Source organism: Balaenoptera ricei, chromosome 6, assembly GCF_028023285.1.
Source record: "Balaenoptera ricei isolate mBalRic1 chromosome 6, mBalRic1.hap2, whole genome shotgun sequence".
Taxonomy (NCBI): Eukaryota; Metazoa; Chordata; class Mammalia; order Artiodactyla; family Balaenopteridae; genus Balaenoptera; species Balaenoptera ricei.
Window position 1 is genome coordinate 75,944,602 of NC_082644.1, and position 19,733 is coordinate 75,964,334.

The following is a 19,733-nucleotide window of genomic DNA, read 5'->3' on the forward strand; positions in this document are numbered from 1 at the left end:
AAAGTCCAAGTTGCTTGGCAAAAGTCTGATTGCTCTAGAAAAACAGTTTGATCCTAACTTCAAAAGAATTTTTATGCTATTTGGAATATATTTGAAAAAGGAATTTATTCTAATATCTTTAGCCTCATAAATAATACATAATGATTAGTAAAAGATTAGCATTTTGGAGTTCAAAATACATAGTTTCTTTGGATGGTTGATACATCATTGTTATTTATTTATTTATTTATATTGAAGCATAGTTAATTGTAAGTGAGCTAATATTAGTTTCATGTGTACAATATAGTGATTCAGTATTTTTATAGATTAGACTCCATTTAAAGTTATTACAAAACAATGGCTGTATTTCCCTGTGCTCTACAATATGTCCTTGCTGCTTATCTATTTTATACATAGTAGTTTGTACCTCTTAATCCCATACCCCTATCTTGCCCGTCCCCCCTTCTCTCTTCCCACTGGGAACCACTAGTTATATCTGTGATGCCTCATCATTAGGTAGAATAAGAGGAAATAGAAAGTTGACAGGGGAAACTTAGTTTAGTTTAACCCTACACTAAATTATTTAGTTATTTTTCTTTAGTTGCATTTAGCTTCCAGATTGTTTCTTCAATGCCACCTTTCACAAGAATATTCCATGAATAAATGTTAGGTTATATCCCTGGCCATCTGTAATGGTCATGTTATTGTGTTCAATGGCTTGCTTGTGGGATTGTATCCTAATTGGAATTGCAGTTGGTATATCAAGATTCATTGTATGCATTTATATCTTTCTTTTTTCTTTCTAAATGTTTCCTCACTGGGTTAGAGCTCCTAGCCATGAGTAATCTTGGATCAGCTTAATTACTAAAAGAAGAATTATAGTTTTACTGTACAGTGACCTTGCAAGAAGCACCAGTGCTCAATTTCAAATTCTGCTCACATTTCAATATATTTTTGATATATTTTGCTTAGCAGTTTATTTGCCTTCTCATTGCCACTGTTTTTCCTGATCATAGAACTCTATAAAACTCAATAATGGGGAGTGACTCAAAAGTTTGGTTTTTTTTACTAGTAAACTATTTTGGGGGTAAGCACTCCACATTTCACATTCTTATGCTCCACAGCACTGTAAATAAGTCTGACTTTTTTTTCCTTGGGTTCAAGAGAATATTTTGAAGATAATTGGCAGAAAATAGAATTAACAATGCTATCAATTTTCATGTTGAATAACTTTAGAGGAATGATGGCATCTTATACTTAACAAACATGTAAGGATTTGTAAAAGTTGGCAAACTGCAAGAATAATACATTTAGAAAATTGTGCTATGATTAAATGTCCTGGCTATATAGCTTATTTACTTTTTTTTCTTTTTTAAATGTTTAAAATGAAATTTAAAGCACAATTGAGCTTGGCTTGGATAGGCAGACTGTATATTAACTGGGGATTTAGTTAATATCCAAGAGCTGATCTGCTTCTGACAGTAAGACCCAAATAGCCCCCTTGGAAGTTTCCATAGAGGTTGATTAACCTTTTTAAATCCCTCTTTCTCCCCTTCTTTTTGGCCTCTGCCTTCTTTAGTTGTGTGCTAATTTGCTACATAGAATCTTGATTTTCTAGAATTGCTACCTTGATGTATGGGGGAAAAGAAAATTTAATAAAATCCTTGATTTTGAAAATCTTGAATTTTTCATATTTGATTTTTTGAGGAGAAATTATTTAAATTTATTTCTGTTTTAACAGTCTCCATGGAGTAATGATTAAATGTAAATTGTTCAATATGCTTTTTCAATGTTTTACTTGTTAAACCTCATGCTAAACCTCAGAAATATTGAGTCAATAATCTCTAATTCCCTGTTCAAAACTTCCACAAAGCAGAAACATAAATGTCTCCATTGTTAACGACAGACAAAACCAATAACAACAACAAAATAATTTTTACACTTCTAGGATTCTATATTAGGTGTTGCATGAGTTTTATGTATTAGATATGTTCCAATAATCTTTGTTATTTAAGAGCAGATGAATTAACTTCACTACTTTAACCCCTTTGGCTCTGCCTCTTGCCACATGACTCTTCATTAGCAGTCCTAAGAACAAATTATGCATCAAAATTCCAATTAAGAGTCAATTGTTTGCCTACTCAATATCCCCTATGAGAAATCTTATACAAGAGCTTTTGTTTCAGAACTAAGTGCCAGGAAAATTTTGCTCTCCTCAAGTAATGGCATGTTTTCTCCTTCTAGACAGTGAGACCCATGTAATTGAACATATTTTCCTTTGTGCTTTGGCTGCCGGGAAGCGCAGAGCCAAACTTGCAGCCCAGATTTTATGGCTATGTAAGGTCCTATGACCCACATAGCGGGGCTCTTGATATTGATTTTCAGTCTTGACTCTGGTTGACAAAACATGCCATTATAAAAAAATTATAAAAGTATCTATAGGCTATCTGAAATTATTATAAAGTAGGCTATAAATAAACCAGTCAGTTGTTTAAAAAATAATTCAGTTTTTGCAGGGAGATGACTTTATGAATGATCTTTAGATTCACGGTTCAACCCTCAGAAGCCCATATCATTTTCAGTATACATTTCATGTGCATTTACCATGTGCCGGACAGATGTGCTCCTGGCAGGGAGGTTTCTAAGTATTAACAGAGTTCAGTCTCTCAAGGGCCTTTGGAGGCTCTAGAAGGAGGGACAAATACAAATTATGCAAGACTAAATAAAATAGGTGTTGAATAGCAATAAACTTTTTTGATATAAGGGTACAGGGAAAGGAACAATTTATTCTTCAAGAGCTTAAAAGATAGAGGTTTTATCAAAGGCAAAAAACTGAGGTCATTTCAAGCCAAGGAGGCTGTATGAAGAATGCATAATGTCGCTAAATAGTAGTGAGAAATGACAAAACAATGTTGTTACAGAACATTATTAATGAGCAACAGATTATCATTAATACTGCTTCTTGAGGAAGACGGGTTTATGTAGAGGTGGGTAGAGTTTTTTAAAGAGAACTTCTGGGAATTTCACTACACTAGTCCTTATCATATGCAGTTCAGTTTAAAAATTGTGTTTCTCCTTTTTCTTGATAGAGGAATATCATTAGGACTTCTCTAATGCCTATCAATCATAACTGGGGCTATTTCTGAGTTGACAGTCATAATGAAGGGAGGAAGCAAAAGAGGAAAGGAGAAGACAATACAAGAAGAAAAGGGAAGGAAAAAATGATGACAGGGATTAACTGTATTTTCCTAAGGTGGAGAGAGCACATGAGGATAAAGAGCACATGGAAGTCCTCAAGATAAAGAGTTTCTCTGGATTGGAATTGACCAAAATAGAGAAGGGTGAAGAGACTATGACATATGGAAACTTCTCCTTGGGAAAAATGTCAGTGGAAAAGTTATTGGGTCAGATTGTTCTTCTGTCAAAGTAGAACATGGTGGCAATTTGACAAGGAACACAGTTTGGTACAGTTAAGCCATCAAGCTTATGATGTGTGTTGTGTAGGGATGGGGAGGTGGGTTGGGGCCCAGGTGGGCGGGTAGGAGAAATCATGTATCCTGGGTCTTGCCCATATATTGATGTTAGATTCCACTGACCATGTCACCACCTGAACTGTTTGACTTTGGTAGCTAATTTATAACATCAAGAAGAGTTGCCTAAGCAGAATCAGAGGGAAATTTCATAAACAGCAATTGCAGTGATTCCTACTGGCTGGGTGCTTTCGGAAACAATTTACACAAGGGCCAATTTCCACATGCACTAATGTATACAGTTTAGCTAGTGTTTTATATGGAAACTGTAATAAACCATTCTAATTAGTGCTTAATTTACATAGATTAGAGAGTTCCACAGGCCCACACATTAATGCTTGGGGATTTTGGGTCATTTAATGGAGATGCCAATTTGATTCAGATAAATAACCAATTTTAGGGAATCCTGCTAAAGTTTGCCTGATACAAACTAGACTGTCTTATTTTATTTTAATTTATTTTTTTGTACCAAGTTATTTATTTAGTCAATGATTGTAATAGTAAAAGCTTGGAGACAACTTAAATGCCCATCAACAAGGAACTGATTAAAGTATGTCTATCCATAAAATTAAATATGTGCATTTAAAATAATGAGGCATGTAATGATAGCACACTAAGATACATATTTAAGTTAAAAAGGAAGATGCAGAACAATGTATAAAGTATGCTAACATATGTGTTTTAAAAAGAGATGGAGTCCTGTATATATGTATCACATGTGTATGCCTAGTGTTCCTCTGGAATGCCACTAATGACAGAGACTAATTGACAGTGGCTGGCCTAGAAGGAAATATTAAGGGTCAAGAGTAGGAAGGAGACTTAACTTTTCATTGTTTCTTTTCAAACTAGTCAGTCTTAACTTGAGTTTTTTTTTTTGCTTACTCTTGTCCAGTGGCCTCAACTAGCTTTCCATCTCTTTCCAAGATTCAGGACAAAGGGAATCACTGTATCAACATCAGGCAGGAAAGCTTTGACTTTCTAGTCCTGTTCTATGTGGATGTATCCCAGATTCCTCCACATCCTGGGTCAGATCTTCTGTGGCCTTAGTATGAAGTTTTGTAAAAGGTTCTTCTTCAGACAGATGAATGAGAAAGACTTCTTCCTTCTGTATGGAGATAGCAAAGCAAGCAGAGTGGGGTGGATCTCATCCATGGCTTATCTCTGAGGTTAGGTACTGTTGTGCAGTCTGCACACGGCACAACCATTTGTGGTGGTCCCTGAACTGGGTAACCTTGCTGGGAGAGACTATGAGTTCCAGACACCTCACTTGGTATATCACTAACAGAAAACTCAAGCTCTAGGTAGATCATTGCACCTGCCCTACTTTTCCACCGGCTCTCACAGTCTTCAGGGTGGCAGAGTCCAAGGAAGTAATTATAAGTTGATGTGGCAAATGATATGAGTGCTATGGAAGAGAATCTATGAAGGGCTTTCAAAGAGTGAAGAGGAAGCCATTCTGCATGGTGGCAGTTGCATCAGGTGGAGCCGTCTAAGTCAGTGTTTCTCAACTGGGGCCCTCTAAGGGATCTTTGGTAAAGTTTGGAGACATTTTTGGTTGTCTCAACTGGGGGTTGTGGTGCTACTGGTGTCTAGTGGATGAAGGCCAGGGATGCTGCTGAACATCCTACAATGCACAGGACAAAGAATTATCTAGCCCAAAATATTAGTAGTGCTGCCATTGAGAAACCTGGTCATATGCTGTGGTAACAAATAACTTTACAAAACCTCAGTGGCTTAACTCGGCAAATAATGGTATCTCCCTCATGCTGTATGTCCAGTCTGGGTTGGATTGCAGCCCTGCTCATTGTAGTTCCACCAGGGAGTCTGGCTGATGGAGTCTGTGTGGGCTTCCACCATCACTGTGACAGGAGAAAGGAACTTAGTGGATGGCACAGGAGAGTTTTAAACTTCTGCTCAGAATTGGCACGTGTCCTTTCCAATCGCGTTCCATTGGCCGTTATCTATCATATGACCAAGCCTAAATTCACAGCAGGTGAGAAGTGCATTTTTGTCTTGTACCCAGAAAGAGGAAAGAATGGGAATTGTTTTGAACTGCCCTCATGACTGTTGTACTGATGGTAGTAGCGGTTGTGGCAGTGGTGCGGGGATTTAGGCAAGTCTTCTGCTGCATAACAAACCACCCCAAACTTAGGGGCCGAGGAAAACAACAGGCATTTAATTAGCTCATGAAGCTGAAATTTGGATAGGTCTGGAAGGGAACAGCCCATCTCTACACCATGTGGCATCAGCTGGGGCAGCTCGAAAACTGGGAGCCAGAATCATGTGAAAGCTTGATCGCTCATATGTCTGGCAGTTGATACCGGCTAGACTGAGACCTCAGCTGTGACTGTCAGCTGGACCACCTACACATGGCCTCTACATGTGGCTGTTTGGCTTCCTCACAACCTGGTGGCTGGGTTCCAAGGCAGAAAGTAAATGCTGCCAGTTTCTTAAAGCCTGAGTCTGGAAACTGGCACAGCATCACTTCTACCGTATTCTCTTTATTGAGGAGTTACAGAGCCCAAATTTAAGGGGAGGAGACATAGACCTCATGTTTCAGTAGGAGGAAGGTCAGAGAATCTGGGGGCTATGTTTTAAAACTGTTTCTCAGGTCAGTGACAGGGTTGAAGAAATGGCAAGATTTCTTTAGATGGAGTTTGGGGAATGTGCATTCTGGACAAAAGCACATCATATCTGAATTATTCTCAGTTTTCTAGGTGGTCCTGCCTCCTAGCTACTCACTCCTAGTGCTGACATAAGCCTTATAAAAGTGTTTTGAGCCAATTATAAAATATATATCAAGTACACTGTTTCACTAATGTGAAGTGCAATCTGGGTTTATTCTGATTTAATTGTCTAAAATTATACATGATTCATTCTAATGCAAACAAATGAAATTTAAAGCATCACCTAATTTTTCTGTTAAATGTTTGTTTTTCTTTAATAATAATAATAGCTTAGTTCATAATAATAGTTTAGTTTACCTCAATTTTGGGATTTAGTAGATTAGTGGTACTCATTCTGCTTTGGATTCATTTTGCTATGAACTTCATGGTTCAATTTTGACTTTAAAGCAGGCTGGACTTGACCTGAAACACTTTCTTCAGGAATCAGATGCAATAGGGGTTGAGGAACAGCATACATGGGCCATCCTTTTTCTGATTTTGAGAAGGGGATTATTACCAATATCCATGTGTTTTCCTGTCTTTTCAGAGTAAATCCTAACAGCGTTGGCTGTGGGTCATAGAACCACAGAATTGTAGAGCAGAGAGCATCTTTCAAGGTCATCTAAGTTGAGTTTCCTCATTTTGCATATGAGAAAAGTGAGAAAAGTGAGAATCGATGAGGCAAGGTGACCTCTTAGAGTTACAACTCACTATTACACAGAAAGAGGAAGGGCGGTTGGTACATGGTGGAGGGGCCCCATGTTGGTACATGAAGGACAGTTGGAGGGGACCCACTGATGAACTACAGGGAATCGAATGTTCCCCCCTGTATTTTTCACTGAGGAAGAAGCAGCTTCTTAGCTTCTACTGCATTGGCTTTTCTTGTGACCCTTGTCCCAGCCCTTGGCTGCATCTATTCCACATTCCTAGGTCTGGACCATTCCATCTGCCTTCTGTTTATGCACTGACAGCTGCCTTTCCCCTCATCCTTTGTTCTTGTTCTTTTAAATCCAAGGGGGAGTTGCTCCACTGATAGCATTTGAATTCAACTCATGAAAAATTCTATAACAAGTGTACTTGACTGTTTGATCTCTGGCTTCTCCCACATATTTGCCCTTTATACCCTGAGACCCATAAGCTTCATTTCCTTGGAGCAGATTATAATTTCAATGGAAAGGAAATAACTGTGTAGCTTTCAAGCTGAGCTCAATTCTAATAAGAATCAAGCAAAGCTCAATCCTGGGCCACTGTGGATACTCAGGCACTGAATCAGGCTGTGGCAATCTCTCTGAAAACACAGCTTCATTGTTATGATGCTGGAAAATCCCTGACCTCGGTTCAAATTCCAGCCACGCCATTTACCTGCTGTGTGATCTGGGCAAGATGCTTAAGCTCTGCAGACTCAGTTTCCCCTTATATAATTGGGAACACTAATATTTGTTAGTGCATCCTGTGTGTCAAACTCTTATGGTTTATGATCCAGTGAGGAAGATGGACATGAATCAAATGATCACACATAAATATAAAATTATAAAGAAGTAAATCCACAAGCCATGAGTTCATAAATCGGGACTTCCTGGGCAAACTGGGATATATGGATCCTCCCCATCCTACCCTTCCCGTGACAAAGAAGGTTGGGAAAGACTTCCCTGGGGAAGGGGAGATGGAACTGAGATCTCCAGGAAGAGTGAGGATTACTAGGCAAAAGGGGTAAGACAGGAACATCTAGGCCAAGAGAGCAAGCGGCATATGCAAAACTCTAAAGCAAGGGGAAGCATGGAGCCTACAATGGATTGAAGACCGGAATGGTAGAAGACTAGAGGAGTGTGCGGCAAATGTAGGGGCCAGAGCACTTGCCTGTCTCATAGGTGTTGGGAATGTGGGCTTGATCCTGGCTGGTTTTAAGCAGGGGAATTGCAAGACTAGATTTGTAGTTTAAAAAAATCAGTCTGGCTTCAGAGTACAATTGAGTTCAGTAGTGGTTCTCAGTCTTGGCTTTCAAAGTGAAGCTTTTACACAATACCGAAGCCTGGGCCCCACCCCCAGTGATTTGGATTTAGTTGGTTTAGAGTAGATTCCTGTAGATGATAATGGATGCCAGGGCTGAGATTTAATGTAGAAAGCAGCTTTAATGGATGTGGGGAAGAACAACTGCAAAGCTACTCCTGTAGCCCAGATAAGTAATGATGAGATAGGTTTATGGCAGTAGCAGGGACCCTGTAGCTATAGAACAGTGATTCTCAAACTGTACTGGACTTCCAGTTCCTGGAGGACTTGTTAAAATGCAGATATCTGGGCCCCCTTGATTAGGCCTGGGTTGGGGCCTGAGAATGTGCATTTCTGACCAGTTCCCTGGAGATATTAATGTTGCTGGTTTGGAGACCTCATGTGGAGAATCACTGATCTAGAGAAAAGCTGTCAGATTTGGTAGATAAAATGAACAGAATTTGGTGATAGATGACCTATGCACCTAAGGGTGAGGGAGACTGCAAGGACTCTTTAGTTTTCTGAATGTATGGGTTGTGCCATTTATTGACATTCGGGGAACAGCCAGTCAGACCAGAAAGGATCATGAATTCAGTGCTGTGCATGTATTTGAGGATGTCTTTGAAACAACTAAGTGGATATATTAAGTAGGGACATATATAGAACTTGGAAGAGAAGGTGATTAGAGATGTAAATTTGAGAATCATTGTATAGATTGTCACTGAAACCAAGGACTTATCTATCAGTGGGACCACTCAATTTTCCAACTTTCTTTTGCTCTTATCCTTAGTTTCAAAGCTCTGGCTTCCCTTTTTCTTAGCCTATCCAAAGTGTCATAACCCTTCCAGCCTCAGTGCCTTCTTAAAGACTATTCCTTCTGTTTGGAAGAATGTTTACTCTCCCTCTTCAAATTTAGCTCCTTTTGCTCCCTTTGGATTCCACCCCTCAGGCTTGGTCATTAGCAGCCAGGAACCTTTGCTTCTCTGATTTGTAGCATAAATCAAAGTTGGTGATTATGTGTTTATTTGTGTGATAATTTGCTAAATGGTCATCTCTCTTACTAGATTCTAAGAGAACACCACTGCGTCCTGAGGGCTTAGCTCAATATCTAATTGCACTTAAGGAAACCCTCTGAGACAGTTGTTAAGTGTCCAGCAGGTTAGTTACAGAGGTGGTAGTTGTTAAAAGTGGTAATTTCTCAGGAATGGGGAGAAGCAGTCGCTGGTGTGTTTTTTCAGTGATGAGATTAAATTTGGTAGGACTCCGAATGTGTGGATCAGCAACAGCGCCATCTGGTGGAAGTAAGTGATGCAACAACTACCACCTGGCAGTCCAGGCCCAGGGTTTTTTAAACAAATGTTGCTCTGGGAGAAAAGACTTTTTTATACTTAAAAAATAGGAGTAAAATTTATTAGAGGGAAGATGGACTCTCTTTTTGAGAGAGACAGTTGGAATAATTGGATATTGAAAACAGCTTTTAGTTTTCAAAAAAGAACGACACTGTAATTCAGAGGGCTTTATTCAAAGGACACATATGGAAGGAAATAAGGAAGTTAGAGACCTCCACCCAAAGCCAGCATTACAGAAAAGCGGGAACAGGCATATAGCTGTGCTTCTCAGACTGATTTGCATTTTGGAATTGACAGGTCAATGCGGATATTGCTATCTGGTTGTCTTGTAGTCCCCTCGGTGGCAGATGCAGGTCTCAGTTACTTTCTCCGCTCTTGCTCCACGACTGTGGGCCTTCCTCCTGCAGAGACACGGTGTTACTAAAATGGTGACGTCAGGGGCTTCACAGTATGGTGGCTTGAAGGTATGAAAGTGGACTCATAATTTTTCTTTGTTTCTAAATTTTTCTCAGAATGGGGAAGATATATGGCTTTTTAATTCTGTGATAGGAAATGGAAACTGTGACTATAGCCCACAATTTATGAAATTGACTTCACAACGTGCAGCTCTCTGCTTCTAATTCAACTATTCTTGTTGCTATCAGTAGACTTAGTGAAGGACTTGAAGCCAAGTGGATTGATGTTGGTCAGTCACTTCCCTGGGTATGATGTCCCTATTGGACAGAGCTTTTGTATCCATCTACTTCACAGACCATTGTCCAGCCTGCACATCGTTTGCTCAGAGGTCTGGTGCCCTCCCTTATTCCATTCAGATACGGCATTGTTGGGGGTCATATAATACAGAATATAATCACTGTACCAGTTAAGTGGTTTTGATTCAAATAGCTTAAATTATAAGGGAATTTATTTCTTATATAACTGGTAAGTCTAGCAATAAAATGGCCTTTCTATGAGGGATGATCCAGTGGTTCAGTGATGTCAAAAACCCTGTCTATTTTTCCACTTTGCTATCTACAGTGTTGGCTTCATCTTAAGGTTGTCTTCCTTCATTGTCATAGGTTTTGTATCAGTCAGGATCAACTGGATTATGCTATAGTAACGTTATGGACTGAATGTTTGTGTACTCTCAATCCATATGTTGAATCCCTAATCCCCAATGGGATAGTATTAGGAGGTAGGGCCTTTGGAAGGTAGCTAGTGAGTAGAGCCCCATGATGGGATGTGCCCTTATAAGAAGAGGAAGAGACATCAGAGTTTCCTTTCTCTGTCATGAGAAGACACAGTGAGAAGGCAGTCATCTGTAAGCCTGGAAGAGGGTTCTCACCAGACACCGAATCTGTGAGTACCTTAATCTTGGATTTCCAAGCCCCAGAACTGTGAGAAAGTAAGTATTTGTGTTTAAATTACCTAGTCTATGTATTTTTTTTTTAAAGAATTTCACTTTTATTTATTTATTTATTTATTTATTTATTTATTTATTTTTTTAAATTTTTGGCTGTGTTGGGTCTTCGTTTCTGTGCGAGGGCTTTCTCTAGTTGCGGCAAGCGGGGGCCACTCTTCATCGCGGTGCACGGGCCTCTCACTGTTGCAGCCTCTCTTGTTGCGGAGCACAGGCTCCAGACGCGCAGGCTCAGTAGTTGTGGCTCACGGGCCCAGTTGCTCCGCGGCATGTGGGATCTTCCCAGACCAGGGCTCGAACCCGTGTCCCCTGCATTGGCAGGCAGATTCTCAACCACTGCGCCACCAGGGAAGCCCTAGTCTATGTATTTTGCTCTGGAAGCCAGAGCTGGCTAATACAGAAATTGGTACCATGAAGTGGGGTGCTGTGGAAATGGCTTTGGTACTGGGTACCGGGTAGAAAATGGAAGAGTTTTGAAATGCATGCTAGAAAAGCCAAGATTACCATGAAAGGTCTGGTAAAGGTAATTCTGGTGAGAACTCAGAAAGAAAAGAGGAACTCCGTAAAGAAAGCTTCTATCTTCATAAAGCATAATAATTAATCATGTATAGAATGATAGAAATATGGATGGTAAAGGCCATTCTGATGACGTCTCAGACAGAAATGAGAAACATGTTATTGGACAATGGAGAAAAGGCAGTCCTTGTTATAAAGTGGCAAAGAACTTGACTGAACTTTGTTCACATTCCAGTGTTTTGTGGAAGGTAGAACCTGTGAGTGATAAACTGGGTATTTAACCGAGAAGCTTTCTAAGCAAGGTGTTGAAAGAGTAGCTTGGTTCTCCCTGACTGCTTATAGTAAAACACAAGGAGAGATAATGAATTGTAGAAGGAATTATTATGCAAAAAGGAACCAGAATTTAAAGATTTCGAAAATTCTCAGTGTGTGCAGAGAGCACAAAGAGTGTGGTGGAACAACCATTTGATAGGACATTGGTAAGAACCATGGACCGAATCAGCCACCTCAGCAGAAACCCTGCCAGTTTGAACTGAAGGAGATGGCTGTAGGACTTCTTAGATCCCACAGGACTGGACCACAGTGCTATTCAGCTGTGAAGGTGTGCTATTCTTCAAGACAAGGGAAGAACAACCCCAAAGGTGATTCAGAGGTCATCAGAGCTGCCTGCCTCCTTGATTCTATTCGTTTCCTGTCATGCATTATGTTCCCTCTCTTGTGAAAATGAAAAGGATAAGATTCAGTCATTACAATAAACTAATGATGCTACGGTGTTGGTGCTCCACAGCCACCATACTTCATTCTATGGTCTCCATGGAAAAGACCTTTGATAGCTGCTCACTCCACTATTCTTCTCTTCCTTTCTTTTCCTCCAGCTAGGAGCAGCATCAACAGCTTTTCCTCGAGGCTATCCCCAGGATCTTCTGGTGAGGGTGGGACTGTCTGGCGCCACATACTTTTTTGAGCCACAGACCTAGGGGTTCAATTCCATGGAACCGCTGTCCCTCTACTGATGCTGTCACTTCTGACCCTCCCCCAGCTCCCTCTCCTTGAATCTCTTTGCCTTAGGACACATAGTTTTTCCTCCACTTCTTCTTTCCAGGGCTCTGTGATGCTGATGACTCAAGGCCAATGCTCGTACTTACCTCTTTTTTCAAGCCGCATCATCTCAGAAACTGGGTGATAGTTTTTCCAGCCTCTAAAACATGGAGATAGCATTCTCAGTGACTGAATGTCATTGCTTTTTGGCACGTAGAAGACTAGGTAAAGAGTGGATGCCGGAATTCTCAGAAATCTCTTAAGTGGAGGCACCAGGGGAGCAGATATGTGCTACATTTAGTTACTCATGCAGGTGTTTTTAATTTAATTGCCTACTAAAGATGGAGACTAGTTTGTTTATTTTAATGCGATATAACTTAAATGCAATAACGAGCATAACTTTAAGTGTGCAGTTTGATGAGTTTTGCATATGTACACATTTATTTAACGACCATCCTGATCATACAGAGAGCATTTCTAGCATCTCAAAAAGTTCCCTATGCCCCTTCCTGGTCAGAACATCCCCCAAGGTATTTACTTTTGAAAAAAAATGTATTATAAATGTTTCAAACATAAAAGCATGGAAAACAACAAAATGTACCCCCATACATATATCATCCTTATACTTATTACCCAGATCCAGTGTTTATAAAGATTTTGCCGTACAATATTTATCTATTCCCCTTCTCTTTATGCATGTGTGTTAACTATTTTAAGCACACCTCAATTATCACATCATTCTATTTTGATATACATTTCCAAAAACGTGGATATTTTCTTACATTGCCATAGCTTTATTGTACTGTGTGTTAAATGATGTGGAATCATTCAACACACAGTACACATTACAATCTCCCTAACTGTCTTTGTATAATTTATTTGGTCAAATTGAGATTCTGTCAAGGTCCATGGTAGTTCTCTCTCTCTTTTTCTCCTTGTCATTGACTTGTTAAAGATACTATGAGTTGACCTGTAGAACGTCTATTTCCTTTAGGTGGTGTTTAACTTGTTCCTCCAGCTGCCATTTTCTTTTTTGACTGGAATTCAGCTCTAAAGCCTTCATCCAACGCAGGTTCAGGTTTTTGCGAGAATACGATGTTATATATTTCACATCACATCACGTCACTGCAGGAGGCACATTGGATCTGGCTGTTTCAGTTTAGTGATATTAATATTGATTCTTGAATTCAAGTATTCACAGCCTGATCTCTCCCTTTCCTTATCAACCTTTCATCTAATGATTTCCACATTAACTTTAAACATTTATTCTGCAAATATTTATCAGAGCCTCTACTGAGTACTGTTAATGTGCAAGATACTGGGGTTACCAAGGTAGACAAAAGGAACTAGTTGCTGACAAGTATAAAGACTATTCATGTATCCTCAGCCTAAGAGTATACCCCCCAAATATGGGGTTTCTATTTTTAGAGCAGATTTTTCTAGCCAGGGAAAGATGTGAATGGAAAATACAATTGGACCCCAGAGCTTCCTTAATGTCTAATTAATCCTATTACCTTTTCTTCCTTTACTTCTTCCTCATTTCATTCCTTTCTCTTCTCTCTTCCATTTTTCAATTATTTTGCTTTCATAATATGCTGGGTATACTGAAGATCGGTATTAGAAGTAAGGTTCACTAAATTATTCTTGTTTGTATGCCACGGTGATTCATGAGGGAGTTGGTTAGATAGCAGATCATACAACAACCTAATTTGTCAAAGATAAAACTAAAATACAAGACCTTGTTACTTTTCTAAGTTTACACAATAACTGACCCTAATAATAAAGGCTGTCTTTACTGGAAGTACCCAGTAGCACACCTTCTGACAAGCAGCAGGGACTCTTCCAAGAAGAAAGATAATCAAAGGCACATAGTGTAAATCTACACCAAAGCACACCTGATAAGGAATTGTATACATTGTCCCCTCTGGAAACTCAGTATACTGTGTATTTAACATAGTTGCTTTCGGCAGCTTAAAGTAGTTGAGTTGTATATCAGTAGGTCTTCTTCATGGAATTCAAATATTAAAGGCTTTCACTCCACCTTGAAGAAAATACACAACTAACTAAAGAAATGCAAGTTTAAAAAGGAAGAAAAAAGAGCAAAGAAAAATCCACTAGGGTCTCTAAAAAAGAAGTGTGTGAGACACTTGACTGTCAGTGGCTTATAGGTGCCATAAAATCTTATATCCCTACTTCATGTTGTGACAGGGTGGAAGGCACATTGGCCACTAACATCCCTGGCATATATTTGTGGATTTGAATTTCATAAAGTGAAATACCATCAGCTGAGGGCTTTGCTGCTACTGTTACAAAGCTGTGGCATCTATCACAAAACTGCCACATGAGAGACTTCTCAGATGACGAGATGTGGAATTCCTAATGAGAAAAGTTTATTAGAAAAGACTTTCTAATGCTGTCTCTTTAGAGAAGCATGTTTTACGTTTGTAATGGACCAAAGTTCTAGCTGTTGACTTTTCTTCCTGCACAGAGAAGAAAGGATGACACAGTGCTGTTCATGCTGGGCAGGGAAAGTGCTCTTGCCAAGCGGGTCAGCAGGACACAGGGACTGCATGCCTCACAATAGTGCAGATTGGCTCATATTTACTCAACTCTGTGGACTCGCAGTGCTCTGTGACAGATTTCAGTTTCTGGAAAAGGAAGGGCTACCTTGAGGGCACCTGCTGTTCACCCTCTATTAGATGAAGATTGAAGAACAATAGTAGCCGTGTGTAGCAACTGGCATGAGGTCATCCTGGATACCCACATGTCAGCTCCAGGAAACGGCTACATTTTCCAACTTTCTCACCACATAGCCCTGAGAATGAATAAAAGTCAGTGCTTATTAGGGGTGTATAAAGAGTTGGTAATATACCTCTCACAAGTCCCTGACCCAGATGTAGGGGCCATTGTGCCTTGGATGTTATTGGGAGCTGTGTTGTGTGTGTTCTGTTTAGCTCCCTAGTGGAGAATAATAACAATAGCAACCGTATTAATAATAAAACCCAGATGTCAGCGCAGACCCTCTGTTCTCCGGTCTTCTTCAAGATTTTTACACCTTTCCAGGGCTTAATGTTGGTTCAGGGCTGGCTCCTACTTCCTGCTCCTGGGAGAACTTATTCCACATTCCTAGCCTCTCATCTCCCATACAGGTTCCCTTCTCTCCACCCCACGCTGCACAAACACTGTACTCATCCCCTTTTCTTTGAATTACATGAAAAAAAAATACCCTCATGGGGCACTTATGTGTAATAGTCTTTACTGCACGTTTGAGAACACAGAAGGGGGTTTATATCCTAGCAGAGCAAATATCTTAAATGGAAAATAGAAAAAAATGAAACAAAACAATCCTCAGCTACCAGAGTGTTGAATTCCTATTATCTTTTTGCTCCCTCCTTTATTTCTGTTGCCTCCCCCTCAGAGGTGGGAGTAGACCCTACTATCCTCAGTCTCTGCTCTGGGGATCTTCTTGTGTATCCAAAGAAGAATGAATGTGCTCTTGCTCTGCTAAATCATCTACTCTGCATCTCAATCCTTCTCGCCCACCAGTCTCTGCAACTGAAAGGGGGCAGCAGAGAGATTTATTTTCCCAGTGACATAAATTAATTCCTCCCCCTATTCTTCCAACTTAGAAGGCAGATTTAATTATGGTTAGTTTTGATTAAAAACAAGCTTTTTATTTTTTCTCTACTACTGGAATAATAATGTAAGGGAGCATTGTGAGGTATGATTATTCTATTTTCATAATGTTATCTATTATTACTAATATCTTTTTCTTCTCCCAAAGGTGGCTGAATAATGTAGCAAACACTACATTATTAAAGATAATAAAAAAGTGGAGTCAGAGCTCTGATAATAAAATTACTGAATTCTCCAAGGCCGAGGACCTGGTTTTCAGTCATGCGTTTCCTAATCCTTGCTCCTACTGCTAGGAAGGCTGAACTGGTTTCCCTGTCTTTATCAGTGAGTCACATTTAAGAGGGACCAGGGACTTCCCTGGTGGTGCAGTGGTTAAGAATCTGCCTGCCAATGCAGGGGACATGGGTTCGAGCCCTGGTCCGGGAAGATTCCACATGCCGTGGAGCAACTAAGCCTGTGCGCCACAACTACTGAGCCTGCGCTCTAGAGCCCACGAGCCACAACTACAGAAGCCACCGCAATAGAAGCCCACAAACTGCAATGAAGGGTAGTCCCCGCTCGCCGCAGCTAGAGAAAGCCGGTGCGCAGCAACAAAGACCCAATGCAGCCAAAAATAAATAAATAAATTTTTGAAAGAAGAAAAAAAAAAGAGGGACTGGAAGAGAGGAAGATGATGACTTTTGGGAGAATGCAGAATTTGTATTGTGGAAACTATTCTTTCCTACTCAAAGAAGGACTTTGGACTTGTTCCTCTCCTTTTCCTGTACATTTGGGGATGTACATCTGTTTCCTCCTCTCCACTTGGTTAGGTGCTGACAATGTTCTCTTGTCTTAAAGTTGCTTCCTATTGGACCAGCAGAGTGTTTGATGCTAATTAGGCAAGGAGAAAGTGGTAGGAGAGACATGGCTTAGCCAGAGGGCACCTGCCTTTTTCCACCATTTTTTTTGCAAAGATATTTAGATTTCCCTCCATTAGGTGGATGCCAAAGAAGATGGATGGGGCAAAAGCCTTCTTGCAAGTATCTCCCAAAAGGACTGTGGAAGAGTGGATCCAAAAAAAAAAAAAAAAAAAGTCTGTAGGTTAAATTTCACAAGGAAAGGGCTGGGCAGTAGAGGCCAAGTTGAAGCTGGATTTTCCATATCAAGCAGTATGCAGAGGAAGACCCCTCAGGACCCTGCAATGAACCAACAAATGCACATCCAGTCCCTGGACACCTGCCATGCAGAGGAGGCCCTGTCATGTTGGTGGATAAGAGACAGCAACAACCTCCAGAAAGGGATATCAGAGTTGCTGAGAGCAGCTTGCTGCATCTCAAGTAAGTCAGTGTTACCCGCTCCCACATCAGTTGCCTGAAGTTTTGTGGGTAAATGCAGGTTGGAGAATCAGGGAGGAGAAAGGGAGAAGGCAGTCATGAGAAAGCAGACCATGCCTTCAGTGGGGGTGCTGGAAATAGTTCATACCTGCTCAAGAGACTAAGTTTAAATTTTCAGGAATTTTGCCAGTTGTTCATTGGTAGTTTGAATCAGCCCTGGTTGGACTACTCTATATAGCATTAATACACAGTGGAAATCAGTCACTGCTACAAATTGGGCGCTTTGGATTTTTTCTCCCCTAAAGAGTTGGTCTACCAGTGTGCCACTGCCTTCTCCCCACCCCAGACAGGTGCTGTCCAGGGACAGTGAGAGCCTGAGGGGGTAACTTGTCTGATTATTTTAAGAACAAAAGAGAAATTAAATTGAATTATAACCAGGGAATCCTGTTCCTCAGCAAGAAAAGGGAGGTCAACAAAACAAAATTGGGTCAGTTATTAGAAAAACAAAATACCATTCTATACTGTATTCTTACCACAATTGGCTACTCTGCTTCTGCAGGGGAGGGAAAATAACTTCCCTCTACTTTTCTGAGTTCTCGGTGAGACTTCTGTAATAATAGATTAACAAGAGAAAAACAAACAAGTTTATTAATATGTATACCTCATGTATACATGGGAGATACTCAGAAGAAAATGAGTAAGCCCGAGGTGGCTTAGAATTCAGACTTAAATGCTGTCTTAGTAGGGGAAGCGGAAAAAGGATTTAGGCCTCTCAGGGCAGAGTGAATGATTTTTAGGAAAGTTGAATGGGTCCTTAGAAGAATGTATATGCGAGACATGATAGTTTGTGGCAAAGTTCGTTGAGGCGTGGTGTTGACCTCTACCCTTCTCTCCTGTAGTAAGTCAATCTTCTCTGCCTAATGAAACTCCCAGGGAAGGGATTTATGACAAGTGAGTTCCTTTTGGAGAATCTGTGTTTAGACACATAAGGGAAGTTCAGAGAAAGTCTCTACCTGCGTTTGCTGTTTTTCAAGTGCCTTCAGCTCAAAGTAGTCAATATACCAAAGTGGCATATTTTGGAGTGGCATGTCCTGAACTCCTACAGTCATATTTTAAGGTGACATATTCTGCTACCTTTCACCTCTGTTATGGATTGAATTGTGTTCTCCCCAAAAGACATGTTGAAGTCCTAACCCCCAATACCTCAGAATATGACCTTATTTGGAAATGTGATCTTTATAGAGGTAATAAAGGTAAAATGAGGTCATTAGGCCCTAATCCAATATGACTGGTGTCATTATAAAAAGGAGACATTTGGACACAGAGACAGATTAGCACAGAGGGGAGATGATATGAAGACACACAGGGAGAAGATGGCCATATGACTTAGAATGATGCATCTACAAGCCAAGGAACTGAGGATTGCTGGCAACTACCAGAAGCTAGAAGAGACAAAGAAGGCTCCCCCGCTAGAGCCATCAGAGAAAGCGTGGTCCTGTCAACTCTTTAATTTTGGTCTTTTAGCCTCCAGAACTGTGAGACAATAAATTTCTGTTGTTCTAAGCCAGTTTTTGGTACTTGTTATGGCAGCTCTAGGAAACTAATACAGCCTTCAAATTACAGTTGCAATGGCTAGATTGGCTCCCATTTGTTGATTATTGACAATTATTTACAATTTGTTTACAAATTATTACAATTTACAGAAGCCCTGTAAGGGTGAGAAAACTGAAGCTTCTGTTGGTCATTGCAAAAGAGCATCAGAAGTTTCCAGGCAAGGAGGAGCCTCGGATATCTCAGAATCAGCAACAGGGAACTGTCACTAGATTTCTCCAGGCAGACAGTGAGGAGCTGGGTACTTACAGGGAGAGTTATTGTCATTCTATCCAGACCCATCCATTGCTCCAATTCAGTTAAAAACTGAAGATGTGTCCTTTGGCTTAAGGGATATGACAGTAGACAGGGAGATGATAATGAGCAACCAAACAAATAGGATATTCTCAAACAATTTGCGATTAATTCAAGGTGTTGTGACTCAAGCATCCAGTGCTCCAGTGAAGGAACTGGCTTAAATAGCTTGCTAGGTGTTCCAGCAACCCTGGGCCAAATGCTTCAGGGCTGAATGATTATCAAGAATAAAATACCAGGGCACAGAGCAGAGCCAAGTGGAGAAGGGAAAGCATTCTAAAATGCTAATGTGACAGGTTGTGAAATGGTAGCAGGGCTGTGAGGGAAGTAAAATGGAGAGTGATGAGTTGTGGATCAGCAAATAATTACCATGTTTCTGGAGCCAGGAGGATTACTCAGTAAGCTAACAAATGTGG

At 40.3% G+C, this 19,733-nt stretch overlaps 1 protein-coding gene across 13 annotated transcripts in view; it reads left to right on the top strand.

Annotated features, from left to right (window-relative positions):
• TMC1 (transmembrane channel like 1) overlaps positions 1-19,733 on the top strand; it is a 395,885-nt gene that overhangs the window by 182,178 nt on the left and 193,974 nt on the right. Inside the window, exon 1 of one of the 13 annotated variants that reach the window (XM_059924908.1) lies at positions 17,374-17,415. The exons of the other annotated variants lie outside the window; for them this stretch is intronic. The gene's annotated coding sequence lies outside the window, so the exon portion shown is untranslated. Of the gene's footprint in view, positions 1-17,373; positions 17,416-19,733 lie in introns of those variants that run through there. 13 annotated transcript variants of the gene reach the window in all.